At 42.7% G+C, this 18,881-nt stretch overlaps 1 protein-coding gene across 1 annotated transcript in view; it reads right to left on the minus strand.

The window, feature by feature from the left end:
• Positions 1-1,858: 1,858 nt before the first annotated feature.
• Positions 1,859-18,881, minus strand: part of LOC135098432 (COP9 signalosome complex subunit 4-like) — a 52,943-nt gene continuing 35,920 nt past the window's right edge. Inside the window, exons 12-15 of the mRNA XM_064000806.1 lie at positions 13,503-13,579; positions 6,886-7,015; positions 4,401-4,505; positions 1,859-2,519 (exon numbers count right to left, since the gene is read on the minus strand). The gene's annotated coding sequence lies outside the window, so the exon portion shown is untranslated. The remainder of the gene's footprint in view (positions 2,520-4,400; positions 4,506-6,885; positions 7,016-13,502; positions 13,580-18,881) is intronic.

Consider the following 18,881-nt stretch of genomic DNA (forward strand, 5'->3'; position numbering starts at 1 on the left):
TATTTGAGTAGACATCATATCTTGTCATAATGAAAAGTCTAGTTTATCCATGTGTGTGGAGACCTTCAAGTTACAATACACCCCACTGCTTTAAGAGTTAAATGTACATGTCAATGTTTTCTGTCGTGCCTTCTTTGCTGTGTAATGTTGTGGTGAAACGGTTAAATTCTGGACTGAGTTGTGAGTCATGCAGCAGGAGTACAGATGTGTGTCTTCCCCACAGGTGGTAACACGGAGAGGAAGTGGAAGAAACCTTGGGACGCTCCCATAACTCAGGAGCAAGAAATACACCTTACTGGAAACCTTGTGACTGACAGGTGGCGGTGACTGCAGGAACCAATTCAGGTGAACACTGTGTTTTGTTGCTACACTTGAGAATCCTCTATCCTAAATTTTAAAAATCTAAGTTTTTAATTGTCATGTCTTGTCATGTTTTTGTCCCACCAAAAAATTGATTACTAGAGCTTGATTTACTGCCATGGGAGGTATCAGAAATTGGCAAGTTGTCATTAAAAAAAAACTGGGGAAATCTAAAATATGCACCACTTTCATTCACTCCCAACAATTTTTGGATAAGGAATCCTCAACTGTATGTAATCAGAGTATTGTTGAGAGTCATGGTGTGTGTATGAATCCTTATGTATGTATGTACAGGATAAGAGGGAGGTGGTTAATAAGATTAGTAAATGCATGGAGGAGAGGCGTGCTCTTACCAAGATTAGAAGAGCAGTAAGTGTGAAAATAGTGGTACAGGATTGCAAGAGAGGCAGTGTGTGGGCTGGGTAAGTGCACATGTGGTGCTTTTGTTAAGAGTGACCGGGATGGATGAGTGTTACAGGTGTGGTGTGTTGTGGAGAGTTACTGAAGAGGGTTAGAAGGAATGGTCTGCAGTGATCAGTGTGAAATAAGAGGAGAGGATGCGTTGCTTGAGTTTTTGTTGCGAGATGTGCACGTGAGAAAGGTGTTTAGTGAAAAATAAGGTTTTTTGGGGAATTTATGGATATAGAAAGATAAATAGATATGAATTGTGGAGTGTTTCAGGATTGTTTGGGCCAGGTGATGGGCTGTTAGGGAGTGAAAAGTTTGTGAAAAGTAAAATTTTCGGCATTTGAGTTATAGAATTAGTGTGTATGTGTGATATAAGTTCATGTCTTAGTAACTTTCCGTCTTCCCCAAGTTGCATTACTCTTTTGCAGATGTCTGTCTTGTGTTGGCGAACGTCCTGTCTGCAGTCAGGCCAGTAGTGCCATGTCGCAGGGTGTGACATCAGGTGAAGAGCCAAATGGAGAGTGTCTGCAGCCAGTACTGGGTGTGCTGATGCTGTACAAGTGTCGAGCCAGGTGCCACAGCACATGACTCCACCAGTGTAGTGTCTCTGGTCCAGGATGCACTGCTGTGTACGACTTGTATGTCTTTATAAATTTGTAACTATTCTTATTATATATGTGAAATAAATATATAGTTTGCTAACAGTGTGGTATAATAGTGTAAAAATAAATATTTGATAATTCATGCATGCCCCAAAGGTAAAAAAAAAAAAAACAGGATTGTGCCCTCTAAACTTTTAAGATACCACTTGCACATAGAAGCCCCATCGCAGCGACTCCAGTGTCGGCTGGGATGGGGCTTCTATGTGCAAATGGTATCTTAAACTTAGTTTAGTAGCCAATCCCTGACTTTTTTTTTTTTTTTTACCTTGGGGGCATGACCTCTCTTCTTCCCAGAAAGACTTTGCCAAAGATATTATTGACATGGCATAAATAACTATCATTGTTTTTTTTTACCTTGAGGGCATGGCCTGTACTCCCAGAAAGACTATTTGCCAAAGATATTATTGACATGGCATAAATAACTATCATTATGTTCAAGATGGTATACTGAATGTTTATTGTTTTAATGTGAATGTTAAGTGAATAAATACACAACAATAATATAAACATGGCACTTTTTTTCCTTATTACTGAAGTGCTGGAATGTACAAAACTTATCCCAAGCCTGAATGAAGGTGGTGGTGGTGGTTGTTGAGTACAGAAGAGAGGGACTTACTATATATTCTTCCTTCCCAGACTGGAGTGGACTGGAGAACTCTTGCAGCAGGGCCTGGGAGCAACAACACTTGCCAATTCTTGTGTCCTTGCGTCAACTTGAGTGACCTTGAGCAACCTCTTCTTTGTGAAACGTACCTGCAGCTCTCGTGCCTCCACAAGTGTTGAAGGTTGCCTGTCGGTCCCGCCATGACCGAAGGGAATTTTACGTGTTCTTCCTGCTTGAAATTCTTGACACACTCTTCTTACTGCAACTTGACTCTTCCCTGATTGCTTTGTCCCAACGATACTTAATACCTCTTGTGGGGCTTGAAGGTGGTGACGCTCTGCCTCTTTTCCTGGTGAAGCTTGACTCCCTGACTGCAATGGAGTACATTGGGCCTGGCGTGACAACACTGTTTAATAACCAGGTGCTGGTAGAGATTCCTGTGGGCTGTTCATGGGATGATGAAGTGGAAGCTGCACACTTCACACCTACAAGGAAAACAGACCATTAGTTCCTAGATACATGAAGCTTGTTGTATGTGTTGTGATTCCTTGTAATGTGTTTGATAACTGATTCCCTACAAAACTAAGACTACACAAGATATATGATGGGAAAATGGAGGAAGCCTGACAAGCACTGCATGGTATGGGAACTGTGCTGAGATTTAATATGAAATATGGCTAAATTCCATACTGTCATATTCAAGAAACAAAAATTGAAAGAAAGGAAAGCACCGGGTAGAGAAAATCTGAAAGGAAGTACGGCAGTATAACGTTTGAAGCTGAGAAATGCGCGTTTGACAAATACGTCCCTATTATAATTTAAAGGCAAAAATTTGAAGGATGATGCAGAGTAGAAGAAAACACCAGATAGAAGAAATTTGCATGGCATCACAGATATTTCAATGGCATGACAGTTAATACACAAGTTTGAAAGATGAACCTGATTAAATATTTCTTATCTCTGCGCTCATGAAGAACACAAATAAAAAACTTACAATTTGAAAAGAAGAGTCATTTTAAACTTTGATCCGTACCTTTTTAAGTTTATTAATTTTATTCATAGTTAGTTTATGGTTCCAGAGGAAACAACAATTTCAAATCTAGCCTATCTTTTTTGAAACCCACTGTATGATGAACACGTCATATAAGGGAAAGAATTTTGTAGCCAAATACATATGAGGAAATATTATACAAGAAAATATTTATCAGATGAATAACAAATTAGGAAAAGAACTATTTGAAATAGGCCAACTTTCAGGTGAACTGGATAAAAAAAAAAAAATAAATAAATAAAAAAAATAAATAAATAAGTAGTTTAATAGAACAAAGCAGTATTAGAAAAGTCTAATGCAAATTTAGAATGGAAATGTGTGTGTGTGTGTGTGTGTGTTTGAGAAGGGGTTATGTCTTTTGAGTGCATGACCATTGTTTTGGCTGCCTGACTAGGTTTTTGAGTGTCACCAGATTTTTGGGTGCATCACCAGTTTTTTGAGTGCATCACCAATTTTTTTGAGTTCATCACCAGTATTTTTTGAGTTCACCAATATTTTGAGTGCCACCAGTTTTTCTTGTGCCACCAGTTTTTTTTTTTTTTTTTTTTGAGTGTCATCAGTATTTTCTGCATGAGAGTGCGTGGGTGTGCATACAGCGTTATTAAAGGTAGGTAAGTAGGTAGGTGTGTGTGTGTGTGTGTGTGTGTGTGTGTGTGTGTGTGTGTGTGTGTGTGTGTGTGTGTGTGATAATGAATAAAGGAAAATAATGACCAATCATAGTTCACAAGCCAACTGCTACTCAGCACAGCGAATAAGCAGAGGGACCACAAAATAGCAGCCACGGACACACCAATCCAACATGATTTTACGTGCTTATATAATATAATCTCAAATTCACTTCCTTAATTATCACCTCAGTAAGCTTAATCAGACGTCAATCACCTGGACAAACAAGCAACCAACTTACCATCTGGTCAGCATACTTCTCTCACCTGACAAGTTAAATCACTTTGCCTGCAGTCTAATCACCCTTGCAGCTTATTCCCTCGCTAAATGCTAAGCTTCTATAACTTCCCATCTGATCAGCATATTCATCTCTCCCCTGATAAGCTTAACTACTTAAGTGTTGTAATCACCATCTGTTCAACCTAATCACACCTACCAACCTCACCTGGTCAACCTATATCAGCTCAAGCTAATCCCCATTACCTAACGTGGCTTACCTAATCCCCATACCTGGACAAAACTAACCCAATCACACCTATCCATTCTAATCCTCACGTATTCAACCTAATCATTCGCAATCTCAAGGGTTACACATTAATTCCATGCACTGAGTAATAATCTAATATTCTTATCATTACCATACTCTTACCTTCACTCCTTCACCGCCTCCTTCAGCCCTCCGCCACGAGACCACCGCACTTCGACCTTTCTCCCTCGTTGCGAGTCGTGAAAAGAGCCGAGCGGGGACACCAGGCTGGAGGAATACGAGACAATGATCCCTATTCTGAAACACTTCTGCGCCGCACCTCCACTAAACTGATAAGACTCTAAATGAAGTTGCACAGGTTTTCAAAGATGTTTTAATGGTTCTAGTGACATTAACACGATTTCTATATTATTAACAGGAGAAACGCAATTGAAAACCCGGCTAATCATCTCTGTGGCATTTGAAAAAAAAAAAAATATGGTGAGAGAACAAATGAAGCGTTTCAGAATACGTTGCTATATAAATTCTTTTTCTATCACTGGTATTAATTTGTGTGCGTTCGTATGTTTGCTGGCTTGTGTAAGTAAAGTTATTTAATTAAAAATATCGATGTTTTTTTTAAGTTTGTAATTAACGAGTGTTTGAATGATTGTAGGTCTCTCTCTCTCTCTCTCTCTCTCTCTCTCTCTCTCTCTCTCTCTCTCTCTGACTAAAATATTATACGTATGTAAGATGAACTCCCAAAATATAAGAGTACGATAAATGAAGTGATTCGGAATTAAAAGAAGTTTCTAACAGGTTATGAATGAGTTCCAGAACAGTGAACGAGACGACACATTGTTTCCTTAATGCATCAAAAGAAGAAGAAAAAAAAAAACATTATTAAGAAACGTCAAATGATCTTAGGAAACTTATTATACTGATTGACTAATGATAATAATAACAGTGAAGGAAGGAAAATAGGAGGAGGAGGAGGAGGAGGAGGAAGAGGAGGAGGAAGTGTAGGTTATAATAATATAGTAGGAAAAACGAGACAGTAAATAGTCATAGGAGAGTGAAGGTGGTAGTAGTAGTAGTAGTAGTAGCAGCGGTGGTAGTGGTGGTGATTATGGTGGTGGTGGTGATGGTGGTGGTGGTGGTGGTTGTATTAGTAGTAGTAGTAATAGTAGTAGTAGTAGTAGTAGTAGTAGGAGGAGGAGGAAAGGAAAATGAGTCTGGTTTTAATAGTTGCGGTACTTCTCCTCTTTCTTCTCTTCCTGAAATCCACAAACTTTAGACATAAAAATGGCGACAAGACACTTGGATTTTTACTTCCCCCACGCCCTCTCTCTCTCTCTCTCTCTCTCTCTCTCTCTCTCTCTCTCTCTCTCTCTCTCTCTCTCTCGTTATATATATATATATATATATATATATATATATATATATATATATATATATATATATATATATATATATATATATATATATATATATATATATATATATATATATATACTATAAGGAATATCGGTCCTTCCGTCTAGACAAATGAAGAAAAAAAAATGAAGATACTGACGAGAAAGAAATAATTTACAGAATAATGGAGGGTGAATGAAATGTTAACATAAACACAGTTTCGTTCAGGAAATCAGTGAACGCCTCAGGACCAAAATTCGCAGCACTTCCTGTCTGCGGCCGACGCGTCAAGACGAGCATGACTGGATGGCTGCCTCGCTATTTTTGGCGCTAAGTGGATGATGCGTCGGTGTGAGCCACTCTCCCATCTCCCTCCCCGCCTCCTGGTCGTGGTATTCTGGGCTGGTCCGCGGAGGGCGCGGGGCCATCCAGGTTTCCATTAAGGGGAGGCATTAACACGGTGCCCAAATTAGCCTCGCTATTCTGTGGAGGAGAAAATAAGCGGCATCGAGTCTTCATTAACATTATTTTTCACGAGATTTGGAGTGCAAATAAAATTAAGCTTGTATTTCAAGTTTTGCCCCGAGTTTTGCGTTGTGTCTGGGGAAGGTGATACCACGCCACGCTGTCCCTCCGCCCCGCGCCGCGTGTCACGCAGCGCGGCTCGCCACCCAGCACGACGCTCATGTATTATTGCTGCAGGGAAGTGCCTCAGGGTATCAAACATATTAAAAAAGAGATGCCATTGTTTTCCTCCATCATTCTGTACCCTCCTTTTTGTTTTCCGTGTTGAATACCTGCATGTGTTGCACCCAAAAAATATCTCATAGAAAAAAAAGTCTTGCCTGGAAAATCACTGCGCTGGTTCGTGACTCGCTGTATTTCTGAGCGAGTGTGTGAGTCACTCGGCGTTTATAAACACCGAACAGCGGCCGACTTCCTGTCTACGGCCGACGCGTCAAGACGAGCATGACTGTTTGGCTGCCTCGTTATTTTTGGCGCTAAGTGGATGATGCATCGGTGTGAGCCACTCTCCCCTCTCCCTCTCCCCTCTCCCTTCGTAAATACCTGATTATTAAGGCGGAGGAGGAGATGTTTAAGAATCGAGTGAGAAATTAACACTATTTGTAAGCGACTGAGGAAAACCATTAGAAGAAACATTACAACAAATTATTCATGGCAGATTCCTCCTCTTCCCCATCAATATTTTACGGCGGCGTAATTGCCTCCCAAACAGTAGGACGAGACTTGCCGGTAAGGAGTGAAGCAGCGCCACCAAGGAACAGGGAAGAGAACCACGAGGCTGCCGTCACCTGCCATCATCTGCTGTCTGCCGCATCCCTCCTGCCTCTTCCTGTGATTGGGGTTGAAGGATCTTGTTTCTTCCACAACAAAAAAAGTAGTCAAGATTAAAATAAAAACCGAATAAAGTTATTTGGCGAGGAGTTAAGGCAGCGAGAGGAGGAGGAGGAGGAGGAAAGGAAGAAGAAGGTTTGCCAGTTGAAATTAAGCAGGATAGTTGAAATTAAGCAGGATAGAAGAGTGTAAGATAAGGGACCCCTTTGACTCCTATATGTTCCTAAATCACAGCAAAACTCCCTTAACACACACACACACACACACACACACACACACACACACACACACACACACACAGCCTTCCCCAGCTCTCCCATGCCCACACAGGTCTGTGCATGCCTTGGACACAGAGAAGGGCACCATCAATGTGGACACCATCTCTACCATCCTGAGAATGACAGGTGGCAGGGTGAGATAAGGAGATAGATAGATATATATACATACTTTCGTTCATTCATTCATTTCATTTTCATTCACTCCTCCTCCTCCTCCTCCTCCTCCTCCTCCTCCTCCTCCTCCTTCTCCTTGTGCAGGCTCTGGTGCACTCTAGTTTGAGGAGTTCTTTGGCCCGCCAAGTTCCTTATTGAAGGCGATGAGGAGTCGCTGGAGGAGGTGAAGAGAAAATTTTCTGTATCTATGATAAGCAAGGTAAGGATTCGCCGTTCATCTTTGACCCGTGTTTGGAAACCCTTCACTCTCTCACCACTGTTTTCCAAGACTACAGAGGTGATCAGCTGGGTTGTCATGACTTTCTGCTGCTGCATCATTTCACACCCACACACACCACCCCTCACCCTCACCCCTCACCCCTCACCCATATTTAAACCTTAGAAAACAACTGTAAGTTAAGGGAGTTAATTAGAGCAAGAAGAGAGAGGGAGGAAGAGAGGAAGAGGAAGAGAAGATACTGTTACTCCTTGCATAATGGAGACTAAGGAAAAGGAGAGGGAGGAGATAGGTGGAGGAAAAAAAAAGAGGAATGGGGGAGGGGTGTACCAGGCACCTCACATCATGTAACAATAGTGAAAATAAAAGGGAGGAGGTAGAGGGCGGTGCACCTCACACAAGTCCAGAGAAGCAAGGGGACGCCATCACACAATCCGTCACCACCACCACACCACAGCAACGGGTGGTGAGTGTATTACTATAACAACAATGAAAGTTGAGAGGTTAGTGTCAATATTCATCCTGTGCTAACACCACCACTAGTCTGTCATCACAAAATCCCCATCACTCACCACAAACACACCACCATTCACCACAAACACACCATCACTCACCACAAACACACCATCACTCACCACAAACACACCACAATTCACCACAATCACTCAGGGCTGGAAAAACACACATTTAAAAAAACCCAACTTTTTTTTTTATTATTTTGGGAGGTTTATTGATTTTTGTTTATTCTTCATATTTTTATGTAAATCAGTTTAAATAAGGAATTAAAAAGTAATCTAAAATAAAACAAAAGGTATGAAGTGTTTTTTTTATGTAGGAAGGGGACTGGCCAACAGCAAAAAATAAATAAATAAATAGATAAATAAATAAATAAGTAAATAAATAAATAAATAAATAAAAAAATATATAAAAAAATATATATATATATATATATATATATATATATATATATATATATATATATATATATATATATATATATATATATATATATATATATATATATATATAATAAAAAAAAATTTCAGCAAGAAGGAAAGGTAGATGTTGACAGACAGAGCTGAAAGAGTTTGACTAGGTAAGGTGCAAGCACGGAGGCACAGTTTCAGAGAACAATAGGAGGGACCCCATCAGGTCTATAAGCCTTCCGAGGGTTTAGGCCAGCGAGGGCATGGAAAACATCATTGCGAAGAATTTTAATACGTGGTATGAAGTAGTCAGAGGGTGGGAGGAGAGGGAGGAACAAGCCCAGAATCATCCAAGGTAGAGTTTTTAGCAAAGGTTTGAGCAAAAGGTTCAGCTTTAGAAATAGATGTGATAGCAGTGGTGCCATCTGGTTGAAATAAAGGAGGAAAAGAAGAAGAAGCAAAGTTATTGGAGATATTTTTGGCTAGATGCCAGAAGTCACGAGGGGGAAGTTAGATCTTGAAAGGTTTTGACATTTTCTGTTAATGAAGGAGTTTTTGGCTAGTTGGAGAACAGACTTGGCATGGTTCCGGGCAGAAATATAAAGTGCATGAGATTCTGGTGATGGAAGGGAGGCTTAAGTACCTTTTGTGGAGCCTACCTCTCTATCATGTATAGCACGAGAACAAGCTGTGTTGAACCAAGGTTTAGAAGGTTTAGGTCGAGAAAAAAGAGTGAGGAATGTACGCCTCCATGCCAGACACTATCACCTCTGTTATGCGCTCAGCACACAAAGACGGGTCTCTGACACGGAAGCAGTAGTCATTCCAAGGAAAATCAGCAAAATACCTCCCTCAGGTCCCCCCAACTAGCAGAGGCAAAACGCCAGAGGCACCTTCGCTTAGGGGGATCCTGAAGAGGGATTGGAGCGATAGGACAAGATACAGAGATGAGATTGTGATCAGAGGAGCCCAACGGAGACGAAAGGGGTGACAGTATAAGCAGAAGGATTAGAGGTCAGGAAAATGTCAAGAATGTTGGGCGTATCTCCAAGACGGTCAGGAATATGAGTAAGGGTGTTGCACCAATTGCTCTAGGTCGTGGAGGATAGCAAAGTTGAAGGCTAGTTCACCAGGATGGTCAGTGAAGGGAGAGGAAAGCCAAAGCTGGTGGTGAACACTGAAGTCTCCAAGAATGGAGATCTCTGCATAAGGGATAAGAGTCAGAATGTGCTCCACTTTGGAAGTTAAGTAGTCAAAGAATTTCTTATAGTCAAAGAAGTTAAGTGAGAGGTATACAGCTCAGATAAATTTAGTTTGAGAGTGACTCTGTAGTTGTAGCCAGATGGTGGAAAACTCACTCAAGAGCATGGGCACGAGAGCACATCAAATCATTGCGCACATAAATGCAGCATCCAGCTTTGGATAAAAAATGAGGATAAAGAAAGTAGGAGGGAACAGAAAAGGGGCTACTGTCAGTTGCCTCAGACACCTGAGTTTCAGTGAGGAAAAAAAGATGAAGTTTAGAAGAGGAGAGGTGGTGTTCTACAGATTGAAAACTAGATCTTAGACCACGAATGTTGCAGAAAGTTAATGAAGAAAAAGATGAGGGGGATGTCAAGACAGTTAGGGTTGTTGTCAGAAGAGCACTCTGACATGGGAGGACATTTGTGGTCCCCTCCCCAGATGGGGACTCTGAGGCTGGTGTAGGAGTCACCATGAATTTTGAAATTATGAGTGAAAGGCGTGTGTGTGTGTGTGTGTGTGTGTGTGTGTGTGTGTGTGTGTGTGTGTGTGTGTGTGTGTGTGTGTGTGTGTGTGTGTGTGTGTGTGTGTGTGTGTGTGTGTGTGTGTGTGTGTGTGTGTGTGTGTGTGTGTGTGTGCGCGTGTGTTGTGGAGGTGCTTGTAGTTTTGTGTGTGGAGGAAGAGAGTTGTCTTTAGAGGGCAGGCTGTGACTGCCCCCTTGTGTTGTGAGACACAAAGAGAAATGTTCAGTGAGGTCACAGCTGGGTTTAATGATAAGTTCACAGCACCCCCTGAACAGTACTTTAGACCTCACTGGGGAATAATTATCATTTTGGCAGGTGCCTACTGCCTCCTCCAGTAAGTATGGTACTCTATTTCCTGACATCAAAGGCACCCTCCCTCTCTCTCTATACCATGCAGACTTAATTACACATAGGGTGGCCTGGAGATGGCCCCCCCCACACAAACATACACACACATACACACACACACACACACATACATACATACACGTACATCATTCGACTTTTAGCAACAATAATAATAATAATAATAATAATAATAATAATAATAATAATAATAATAATAATAATAATAATCTATTTATCTACATATGTACCATGCCAGCAATCTCACACAGACTAACTCACACACACACACACTAAATAACAGACCAAAACTATGTCAAAAGATAATAAAAAGACAAATGGGCCAATTTCTTGGAAGATAATTAAATTCTTACAAACTGTCAAATTGATTTTATAAAGGGGAGAAGTTGTCTCACCAATGCGTTGTGCTATTATTGAAGAGTGATTCATATAATACAGGAGAGAGAGAGAGAGAGAGAGAGAGAGAGAGAGAGAGAGAGAGAGAGAGAGAGAGAGAGAGAGAGAGAGAGAGAGAGAGAGAGAGAGAGAGAGAATGGTTGAGCAGACTGCATTTACCTCCACATTTAAGCAAGTTGGTGCTATTTAATGGTCAAACTTTGGTTGGCATTCCCTCCAGAGACTAAAGATGTACTGAGTGGCTTTTGTCATTAGGTTTTCTTAGTGTGGTTTAAACAAAGGCAGGACTAATGCATGGGTAAATGAACCATTATTTATGTAGGATCTTGAGGTGCACCACGGCAACATTGAAGCCCCAACAGGCCGAGGTTTGTAGCTGATATCAGAGTCCTCAGTTGACTGTTTACAGGAAGAGTGTGGCAACAACCTCAGACTGACAGACAGGTGAGATGCTGATGGTCAAGTAAATCAGCTGCCTCATTTTTAGCAATGCCTGCATGAGTGGAGCCTAACTGTGTATCTTTTCCATGCTAACAAGGCAAAATTACCACTTATGACCAGGAGTAACAAGGGGATAGACTAATAAAGATGCTGGAGGTGACTCAGAATGTGAGCTAATGAGAGAGAGAGAGAGAGAGAGAGAGAGAGAGAGAGAGAGAGAGAGAGAGAGAGAGAGAGAGAGAGAGAGAGAGAGAGAGAGAGAGAGAGAGAGAGAGAGAGAGAGAGAGAGAGAGAGAGAGAGAGAGAGAGAGAGAGAGAGAGAGAGAGAGATTTAATAAACATCTCAGATCTTTGGGTACCATAAACATACCCAGATCTTTGGGTAGGTCTCATTCCTGAAGATCTGAGCTCTTTTCCGTAGGTGGAAGAAAGAAAACACACACACACACACACACACACACACACACACACACACACACACACACACACACACACACAGTTCATAATATCCCTCCAGATCCACCCAACATTGCTGGATAAAAACATCCCTGACCAGGATTTCTACCTTCTCTTACAATTCCACGTTTGAAATGTTGGCACATGACGTGGCATTTGATACGAAGAAGGTAGGCAAGTACTAACCTATCTAAAGCACTCCTAGTGCTGTAGTTGCACATGACCTCTGAGTGCCTCCCAAGTTGTTCCATGACTGGCTAGCATTTTGAGCACAGGAGAGGGAGACACAAGCAAGTCTTGTGTAGCTACAATATACTGTATATGGTGAGACACTATCATTTTTTCCCTAATTGTACTTTTAGTTTGCAGCTTTACAATAACATCTTCATTTAAATATATTCTGTCATCAGATCTTATAATTCAATACACTGTACTTATTAAAATAAATATTCGTTCAAAGAGGATGCTATGATTTATCTTCGACCCGCTCGGTCCGGCAATGATGGTGCTCTACGGATCGTCGCGCATCAAGACGCTCGGCGTTGTCGGAGTGACAGAGAAAGCAGGTGAAAACAAAAGGCAACTGAATGTCAGCTTATGCACATGTCTGAATGGCTGGTGAGTGCTACTGCTCTGCTGGTCAGCCCCCACCTCTGCCTTGCCTTCCCTACCCAACAATATCCTTCCCAGCTGCTTAGCATTAACACTCCAAGGCAAGACAACATAGGACTGCAGTGACTGCCTGCATTGTGGTTCATTTACCTACACTACAACATCAAAAGCTACACTCAAATTATCTTTTACATAGATTTATACTAACTCCTTCCCTACACTGAGTGGTGCATCCTGATGTTTAAAATGGACTGTGAAGCAGCACAGTTAAATCAGAATGTAGTTCAAACTTTTTAAAATGTGTAAGTTGTTCTCAGACATCACCTTGCCTCTTCATTAAAGAAAGAAGAAAAAAAAGTATGGAGGAGGAAGACAAATTCATAATAAGTAGGTACAAGAATGAACTTAACTAGCAAATATGAATTATTAGTTCAACCTCTAACAAACCTTTTACAAAAAAAACAGCACAACTCCAGTTCCCAATAACAACTGGTTGGCTGACATAAGAAATTTATAACTTATTGTAAACATTTACAAAGAAAGCAACAAAGCAAAGACACGTTTACTTGACGTTAGCCAAAAGAGAAGCCGAATGTTGTCCAAACCCGATTCACGTCATCACGTCAGCAAACGTCACCCTTCCATCCACCGCAAGAGAACAACAAGTTACGAGCGGCTCTGACAACCATAGAGATGCAGCAAGTGCACGTGCACGTGTACTCGCAGAGTACATCATGTCACATTTTCGATCCATACCAAAATTTGTAATTAATGTGTAACATTTGGAGAACAACCGTGCAAGAATGAATCGGACAGGTGCAACAAACGACAGCGTGGTGAAACGGTGACCAGAGCCTTCCAGCAGCCTCCCTGAGCCTCACCTTGCAGTCTGCTGTGAGGCAAGAGAATGCCCCACTGTCCTCCTCAAAGCGGATCATCGTGTGTTCACGTTCCGGGCCTGCCGGGAAGTAACATTAAGTGCACATCAGATTTGCAATGGGGGGCTCAAATTGACTTACTTATACTAATACTTCTATTGTTATTCTGCTATTATCATTGTTTATATTGCTTCTTGTCACATCCGTGTTCTTAATAACTTAATTTCATGCTTTCAGATTCTGCTTCCAGACCAACCTTCATTCTACTTTCCGGCAGATCTGTAGTGAAAATGTTCAAAATCTGATGAAAAAAAAAAAAGTGAAGACAATTGTAAAAGCCTATAGATAAGCTAAATATTAATAGATTTTAAAAAAGGGGAGTAAATGCTTATGTGGTGAGGTGTGTGGTGAGGTGGAGTGTGTGGGTGGAGTTTGGTGTGCTCTTCACGGAATGAAGACAGGCAGCAACACACCTTCATTGTGTTGTGGTGCCACGTCTTGATGTGGTCAACCACTGCCAGCTTCCATCCTCATTATCCTACTGAAGGCCACACCCAGCAACTCCTTACGCTGTAACAACGTGTAATGTAAATAATGAAGGCCACTTGCTGCAACTTGAGGGAGCTACAGTGCTACCACAACACACTTCATGACAGGCAGAACAAGGAGAACAGGTGGACATCCTACATCTTTAGCTTAGAATACGGTTGCATCTCTCTCTCTCTCTCTCTCTCTCTCTCTCTCTCTCTCTCTCTCTCTCTCTCTCTCTCTCTCTCTCTCTCTCTCTCTCTCTCTCTCTCTCTCTCTCTCTCTCTCTCTCTCTCTCTCTCTCTCTCTCTCTCTCTCTCTCTCTCTCTCTCTCTCTCTCTCTCTCTCTCTCTCTCTCTCTCTCTCTCTCTCTCTCTCTCTCTCTCTCTCTCTCTCTCTCTCTCTCTCTCTCTCTCTCTCTCTCTCTCTCTCTCTCTCTCCGCACCGGCACTGGCCTGAAGGGTACGCCATGCACACCTTACACAAGGAAGAGACACAATTTCAGGTCTGCTTCTTTCATTAATCCACACACACACAGACACTAACTCTTTTTTATTATTGCTTTGTGAAAACTGAGAATATGTTTAATTAAACATATGGACTCCAAATTGCATCAATGTTTGTTTCTTAGGTCAACTTAAAAAACTGATTGCAAATATAAAATTTTCTTCTTTCAATTATCAAAAACAAACAGTCAAAGAGCACTGATAATTTAATAGTGCACTATGAGCTTAAAGTGATGCAAGATCACTAAGATTCAGCCAAGCAATGGATTACGGGTTATATTACAACTGCAGTGTGATAAGATTTATCTTTACACATCAAACTCTTTATGATTTTCACAAAAAAATCAACAAAGTGCAATGGAGGGATCTGAATGATTTCAGCACTTGATATCACATTACTCAGCGTGGTGTCCTGAACCAGAACATTTCAAACAAAATGACATTTGTGCAAAATGACGACAATCATATCAACAGTAAATATGCATTTTCTTCACAAAAACAGTGCTTAATGTGCTACCGACAATTAAATACAGCAAACGCGGCGAGAGCAGTGCCGTGCGGAAAGGCTTCGGAACACCAAGAATTAGTGAATGCACAACGCATCCTGCTTGTCGAAAGGAGGCATAAGGCGCGTCTTTCCGTGTCAAGATGAGTACGAACAATTACTGTTCAAAATTTCAAATCGGAATAAGGTCATTTCAAATAAAAGGAATATATAAAACAATATATGAATACATCTTTTAAGTTGTATCATCTCAATACCTGAAGGAGTAAGCAGCAAGGAACACAAAGGAAAGTTTGCTTTTCACATCAGAAGTGAAGTGAGTCTAAAGTGAGCCTGAAAAAGGTAACACTCCAAATCTGCAATCACAGCTCTTGCCAATGTTAAAAACAAGAAGAAGAAGAAGAAAAAGAGAGAGAGAGAGAGAGAGAGAGAGAGAGAGAGAGAGAGAGAGAGAGAGAGAGAGAGAGAGAGAGAGAGAGAGAGAGAGATCCTTCCCCTGGCCTTCCAGGGTACTGGGACAAGAGCCACCTCTCACCCAAGAATCTTCACTTCCTCTTCCTCCTCTTTCTCCTCGACTCAAGATGGAGGGAGATGTGCAGCCGCCGATTGACTAAGGCAAAGACATACAGTGGCCATTGATATCACTAGTGTGTATGTGTGTGTGTGTGTGTGTGTGTGTGTGTGTGTGTGTGTGTGTGTGTGTGTGTGTGTGTGTGTGTAAGTGAATGGGACACCTGTACACACACACACACACACACACACACACACACACACACACACACACACACACACACACACACACAACATGACTATCACCAGATCCTAAAAAAAAAAAAAAAAAAAAAAAACATACAAATACGAGCTTTTCAAAATTTGTTAACCCCAAATTTATGTACAAGATTTCGGCGTTAAATCGTTAACCAATTGCGATATTTTATAGTGCAGCGAAGCTTCATCGGCCGGGGAGAGAGGGTGGGAGAGGGGAGGCTGGGAGAGAGGATAAATCGGAAGGGCGAGAGGGGGAAACAGAGAGAGGGGAGAGGGAAGGGCAAAGAGGAATGGTCTGCAGGTGGAGGGAGGGAGGGAGGGAGGGAGGGAGGGCGAGAAAAACAGTGTGTGGGCAGCGTATGAAAGGCGGAGAGAGAGAGAGAGAGAGAGAGAGAGAGAGAGAGAGAGAGAGAGAGAGAGAGAGAGAGAGAGAGAGAGAGAGAGAGAGAGAGAGAGAGAGGATCGGGGAGTACAAGAGAGGTATAGGGAGGGGTGGAGGGAGAGAATAAAGGCATGGAGGTGAGAAGGATATGGACTATGGGGGAGGGAGAGCAAGGAGAGGAGAGGAGAGTGGAGGTTGGGGTGGAGGGAGGCCTGGGAAAGAGGAGAGGAGGTTGGGGGTTGTTGAGGAGGGAAGGGAGTGAGGAGCTGCCCGGACGACTGGTCAAAAAATTATCACAACCAAAAATTAGTAGATTGTGTAATGCTGTGTGTGTGTGTGTGTGTGTGTGTGTGTGTGCGCGTGCGTGCGTGCGTGCGTGCGTGCGCGCGCGCGCTCATACAGAAATACAAACGAGATCACTCACCTGATGTGTTTTATCATCCACCCCCTCCACCCGGTCACCCGCACCCTGCCCTCCCTCCCCACATCAACCCACACATCCCGCCCACACTGCACCCCGCCTGACCCACCACACCACCAACACCACCACCACCAATACTGGTTACACATTGTCAAAATTATAGGCATTCACTAATACTTGCATCTGACGGAAGCTGCTTCACCTCATTCTCCTCGTAAAACGTTCTCTTGTGTCGATGAGACCGCGCCTCAGCCTCCAGGTCCAGCCGCGGAACAAGCGCTGCTCGCCTCGGAAGTTGTGCCACACGCCCACACGTCCACGGCACGCCACTGTGCTTACTGATTCCGGCCCTTTAATTCTGCCACCTGGTAACTGTCACTAGGGATGCTCTCACTCCCTGATTGGTTCATGTATTCCCGTTTTTTTTTTAAATTTGGGCAGCAAATTGGCTCTTGCCAAAATCTCATATTTAGTAATGAGACCATAGGTTATTCTGACCTTCATAACCTGATGTCTTATATATAAGATTTTGACCTTGAAGGATATAATTTATCTGCATCACATTTTAAAGAAAACGGAAACACTGAGGCCAATCAGGGAGCTCTAACATCGGTCAGTGGCAGTGTTACCATGCTCGCGTGTCCTCAGCTGGCAAAACTGAGGAGCGTTCATATCGAAATTGAGTGGCGAAGCTTCAACATATGAGATCGTGACTGTATGAATATGTATCTGAGATTTGTGGTCGTAATAAGAAACGGGTGTGAGAATGACAATGCAAAGATTTCATGGCCGCTGCAATTTGAAAAAGGGATACAGTCAGGTATACGGGATACAGTCAGGTGCCGGTTTAGTTGAAGTGGAGTGAAGGTGGGTGATGCATTCATTGCCTCATTGCCTCACCGCCTCCCTGCGCACGTCACTGCTGCAGCCGAAAAAAACATTGTTGCTCTGCTAGAATGATCGACAAGTGGCACCGAGTAACTGTGTTAGAGGCCTCGCTAGAGATTCCTCACCTGACAGAGGCACGCCCCTGGCCTGACGGGGTCACTGGCAGGGTAACAGCGTTGGTCTCTGCTCTGCCAAGGACATGGGGCAGTCTCATTCTCCCAGGGAGCGAGGGGCAAGCTCTGACTTTATTCCAGAGGCAGGTGTGGCCCTCTTGTTTCCCTTTTTATCTCCTTGGCACTGAGGTCCGATGGTTAAACGGTTTGGTATTTCAATTATCTTTAACAGTAACAGTGGAAGTCATTACTATTTTAAAAGGTGTTTTCAAGATTCTAGTGATAATTTAACAAAGATCGTCATTGAGAGAGCCACCCATGAGAATCCAGCTAATCATCTCTGTAGCCTTTGGAAAAATAACCCTTATGAGAAAACTCAGGGTTTAGAAATACGTGGCTATAACATCGAGATAAAGTGGCCTCCTTTGTTTTTCCTTCCCTCCCATCCTTCCACCAAGTCCTAAGGGAGGCTCAGCAAGGCACCTCCTCCTCTCCTCCGTGGCTCTAAATTAATAGTGTTATTCCCACACACACACTCCCGCCTCCCACCCTCTTTACAGGCTGGTTGCAATTTACAGGCTTTTTGTAACATTCCTTCCCTGCCTCCAGAATGTAAGCAGACCTGCTCGATGGCTCTAATTTGCGTGCCCTTGCTGAGGTCACAACGGTGAGCAGGGAACGGCGTGTGTCTGTGTGTGTGCCCTGTATGTTGGCTGTCCTGTCTTTGTCAGATGTACCGCGCTCCGGGACAAGAGAAAACAAGGAAATGAGAAGACGGAAAGACGAGAAAGACAGAGAGAGAGAGAGAGACAGAGACGAGAGAGATGGAGAGACAGACGAGAGACGAGGAGACGAGAAGATGAGAAGACACAGGTGAAAGAAAAAAGAAAAAACTGTGGTGTAATGTATGAGATCTGGAAGGTGTGTATGTGTGTGTGTGTGTAACGAGGACCACAGGAGTAGATGAGAAGCGGTTCATATGAGGGATATAGGTAAGCATCGCTTCCTACATCGATCACACACACACACACACACACACCATGTGGGGATCTGATGCTTGAATAGTCCTCGTGATCAAGGCTCGTGAGAAGGTGTGTGTGTGTGAGTGTGTGTGGGTGGGTGGGTGGGTGCGTAGGTGCGTGAAGGGAGTGCAGGGAGGGTGGGACAGAGAGAGAGAGGGAGAGAGAGAGGCACCACCACGTTCGGCTCCTTCCGCTGCGGCCCGATCGAGTAATTAGCCAGCAGGGGTTAATAACAACCGCTGAATAGGA

This window comes from Scylla paramamosain, unplaced genomic scaffold (genome assembly GCF_035594125.1).
Source record: "Scylla paramamosain isolate STU-SP2022 unplaced genomic scaffold, ASM3559412v1 Contig62, whole genome shotgun sequence".
Lineage (NCBI taxonomy): Eukaryota > Metazoa > Arthropoda > Malacostraca > Decapoda > Portunidae > Scylla > Scylla paramamosain.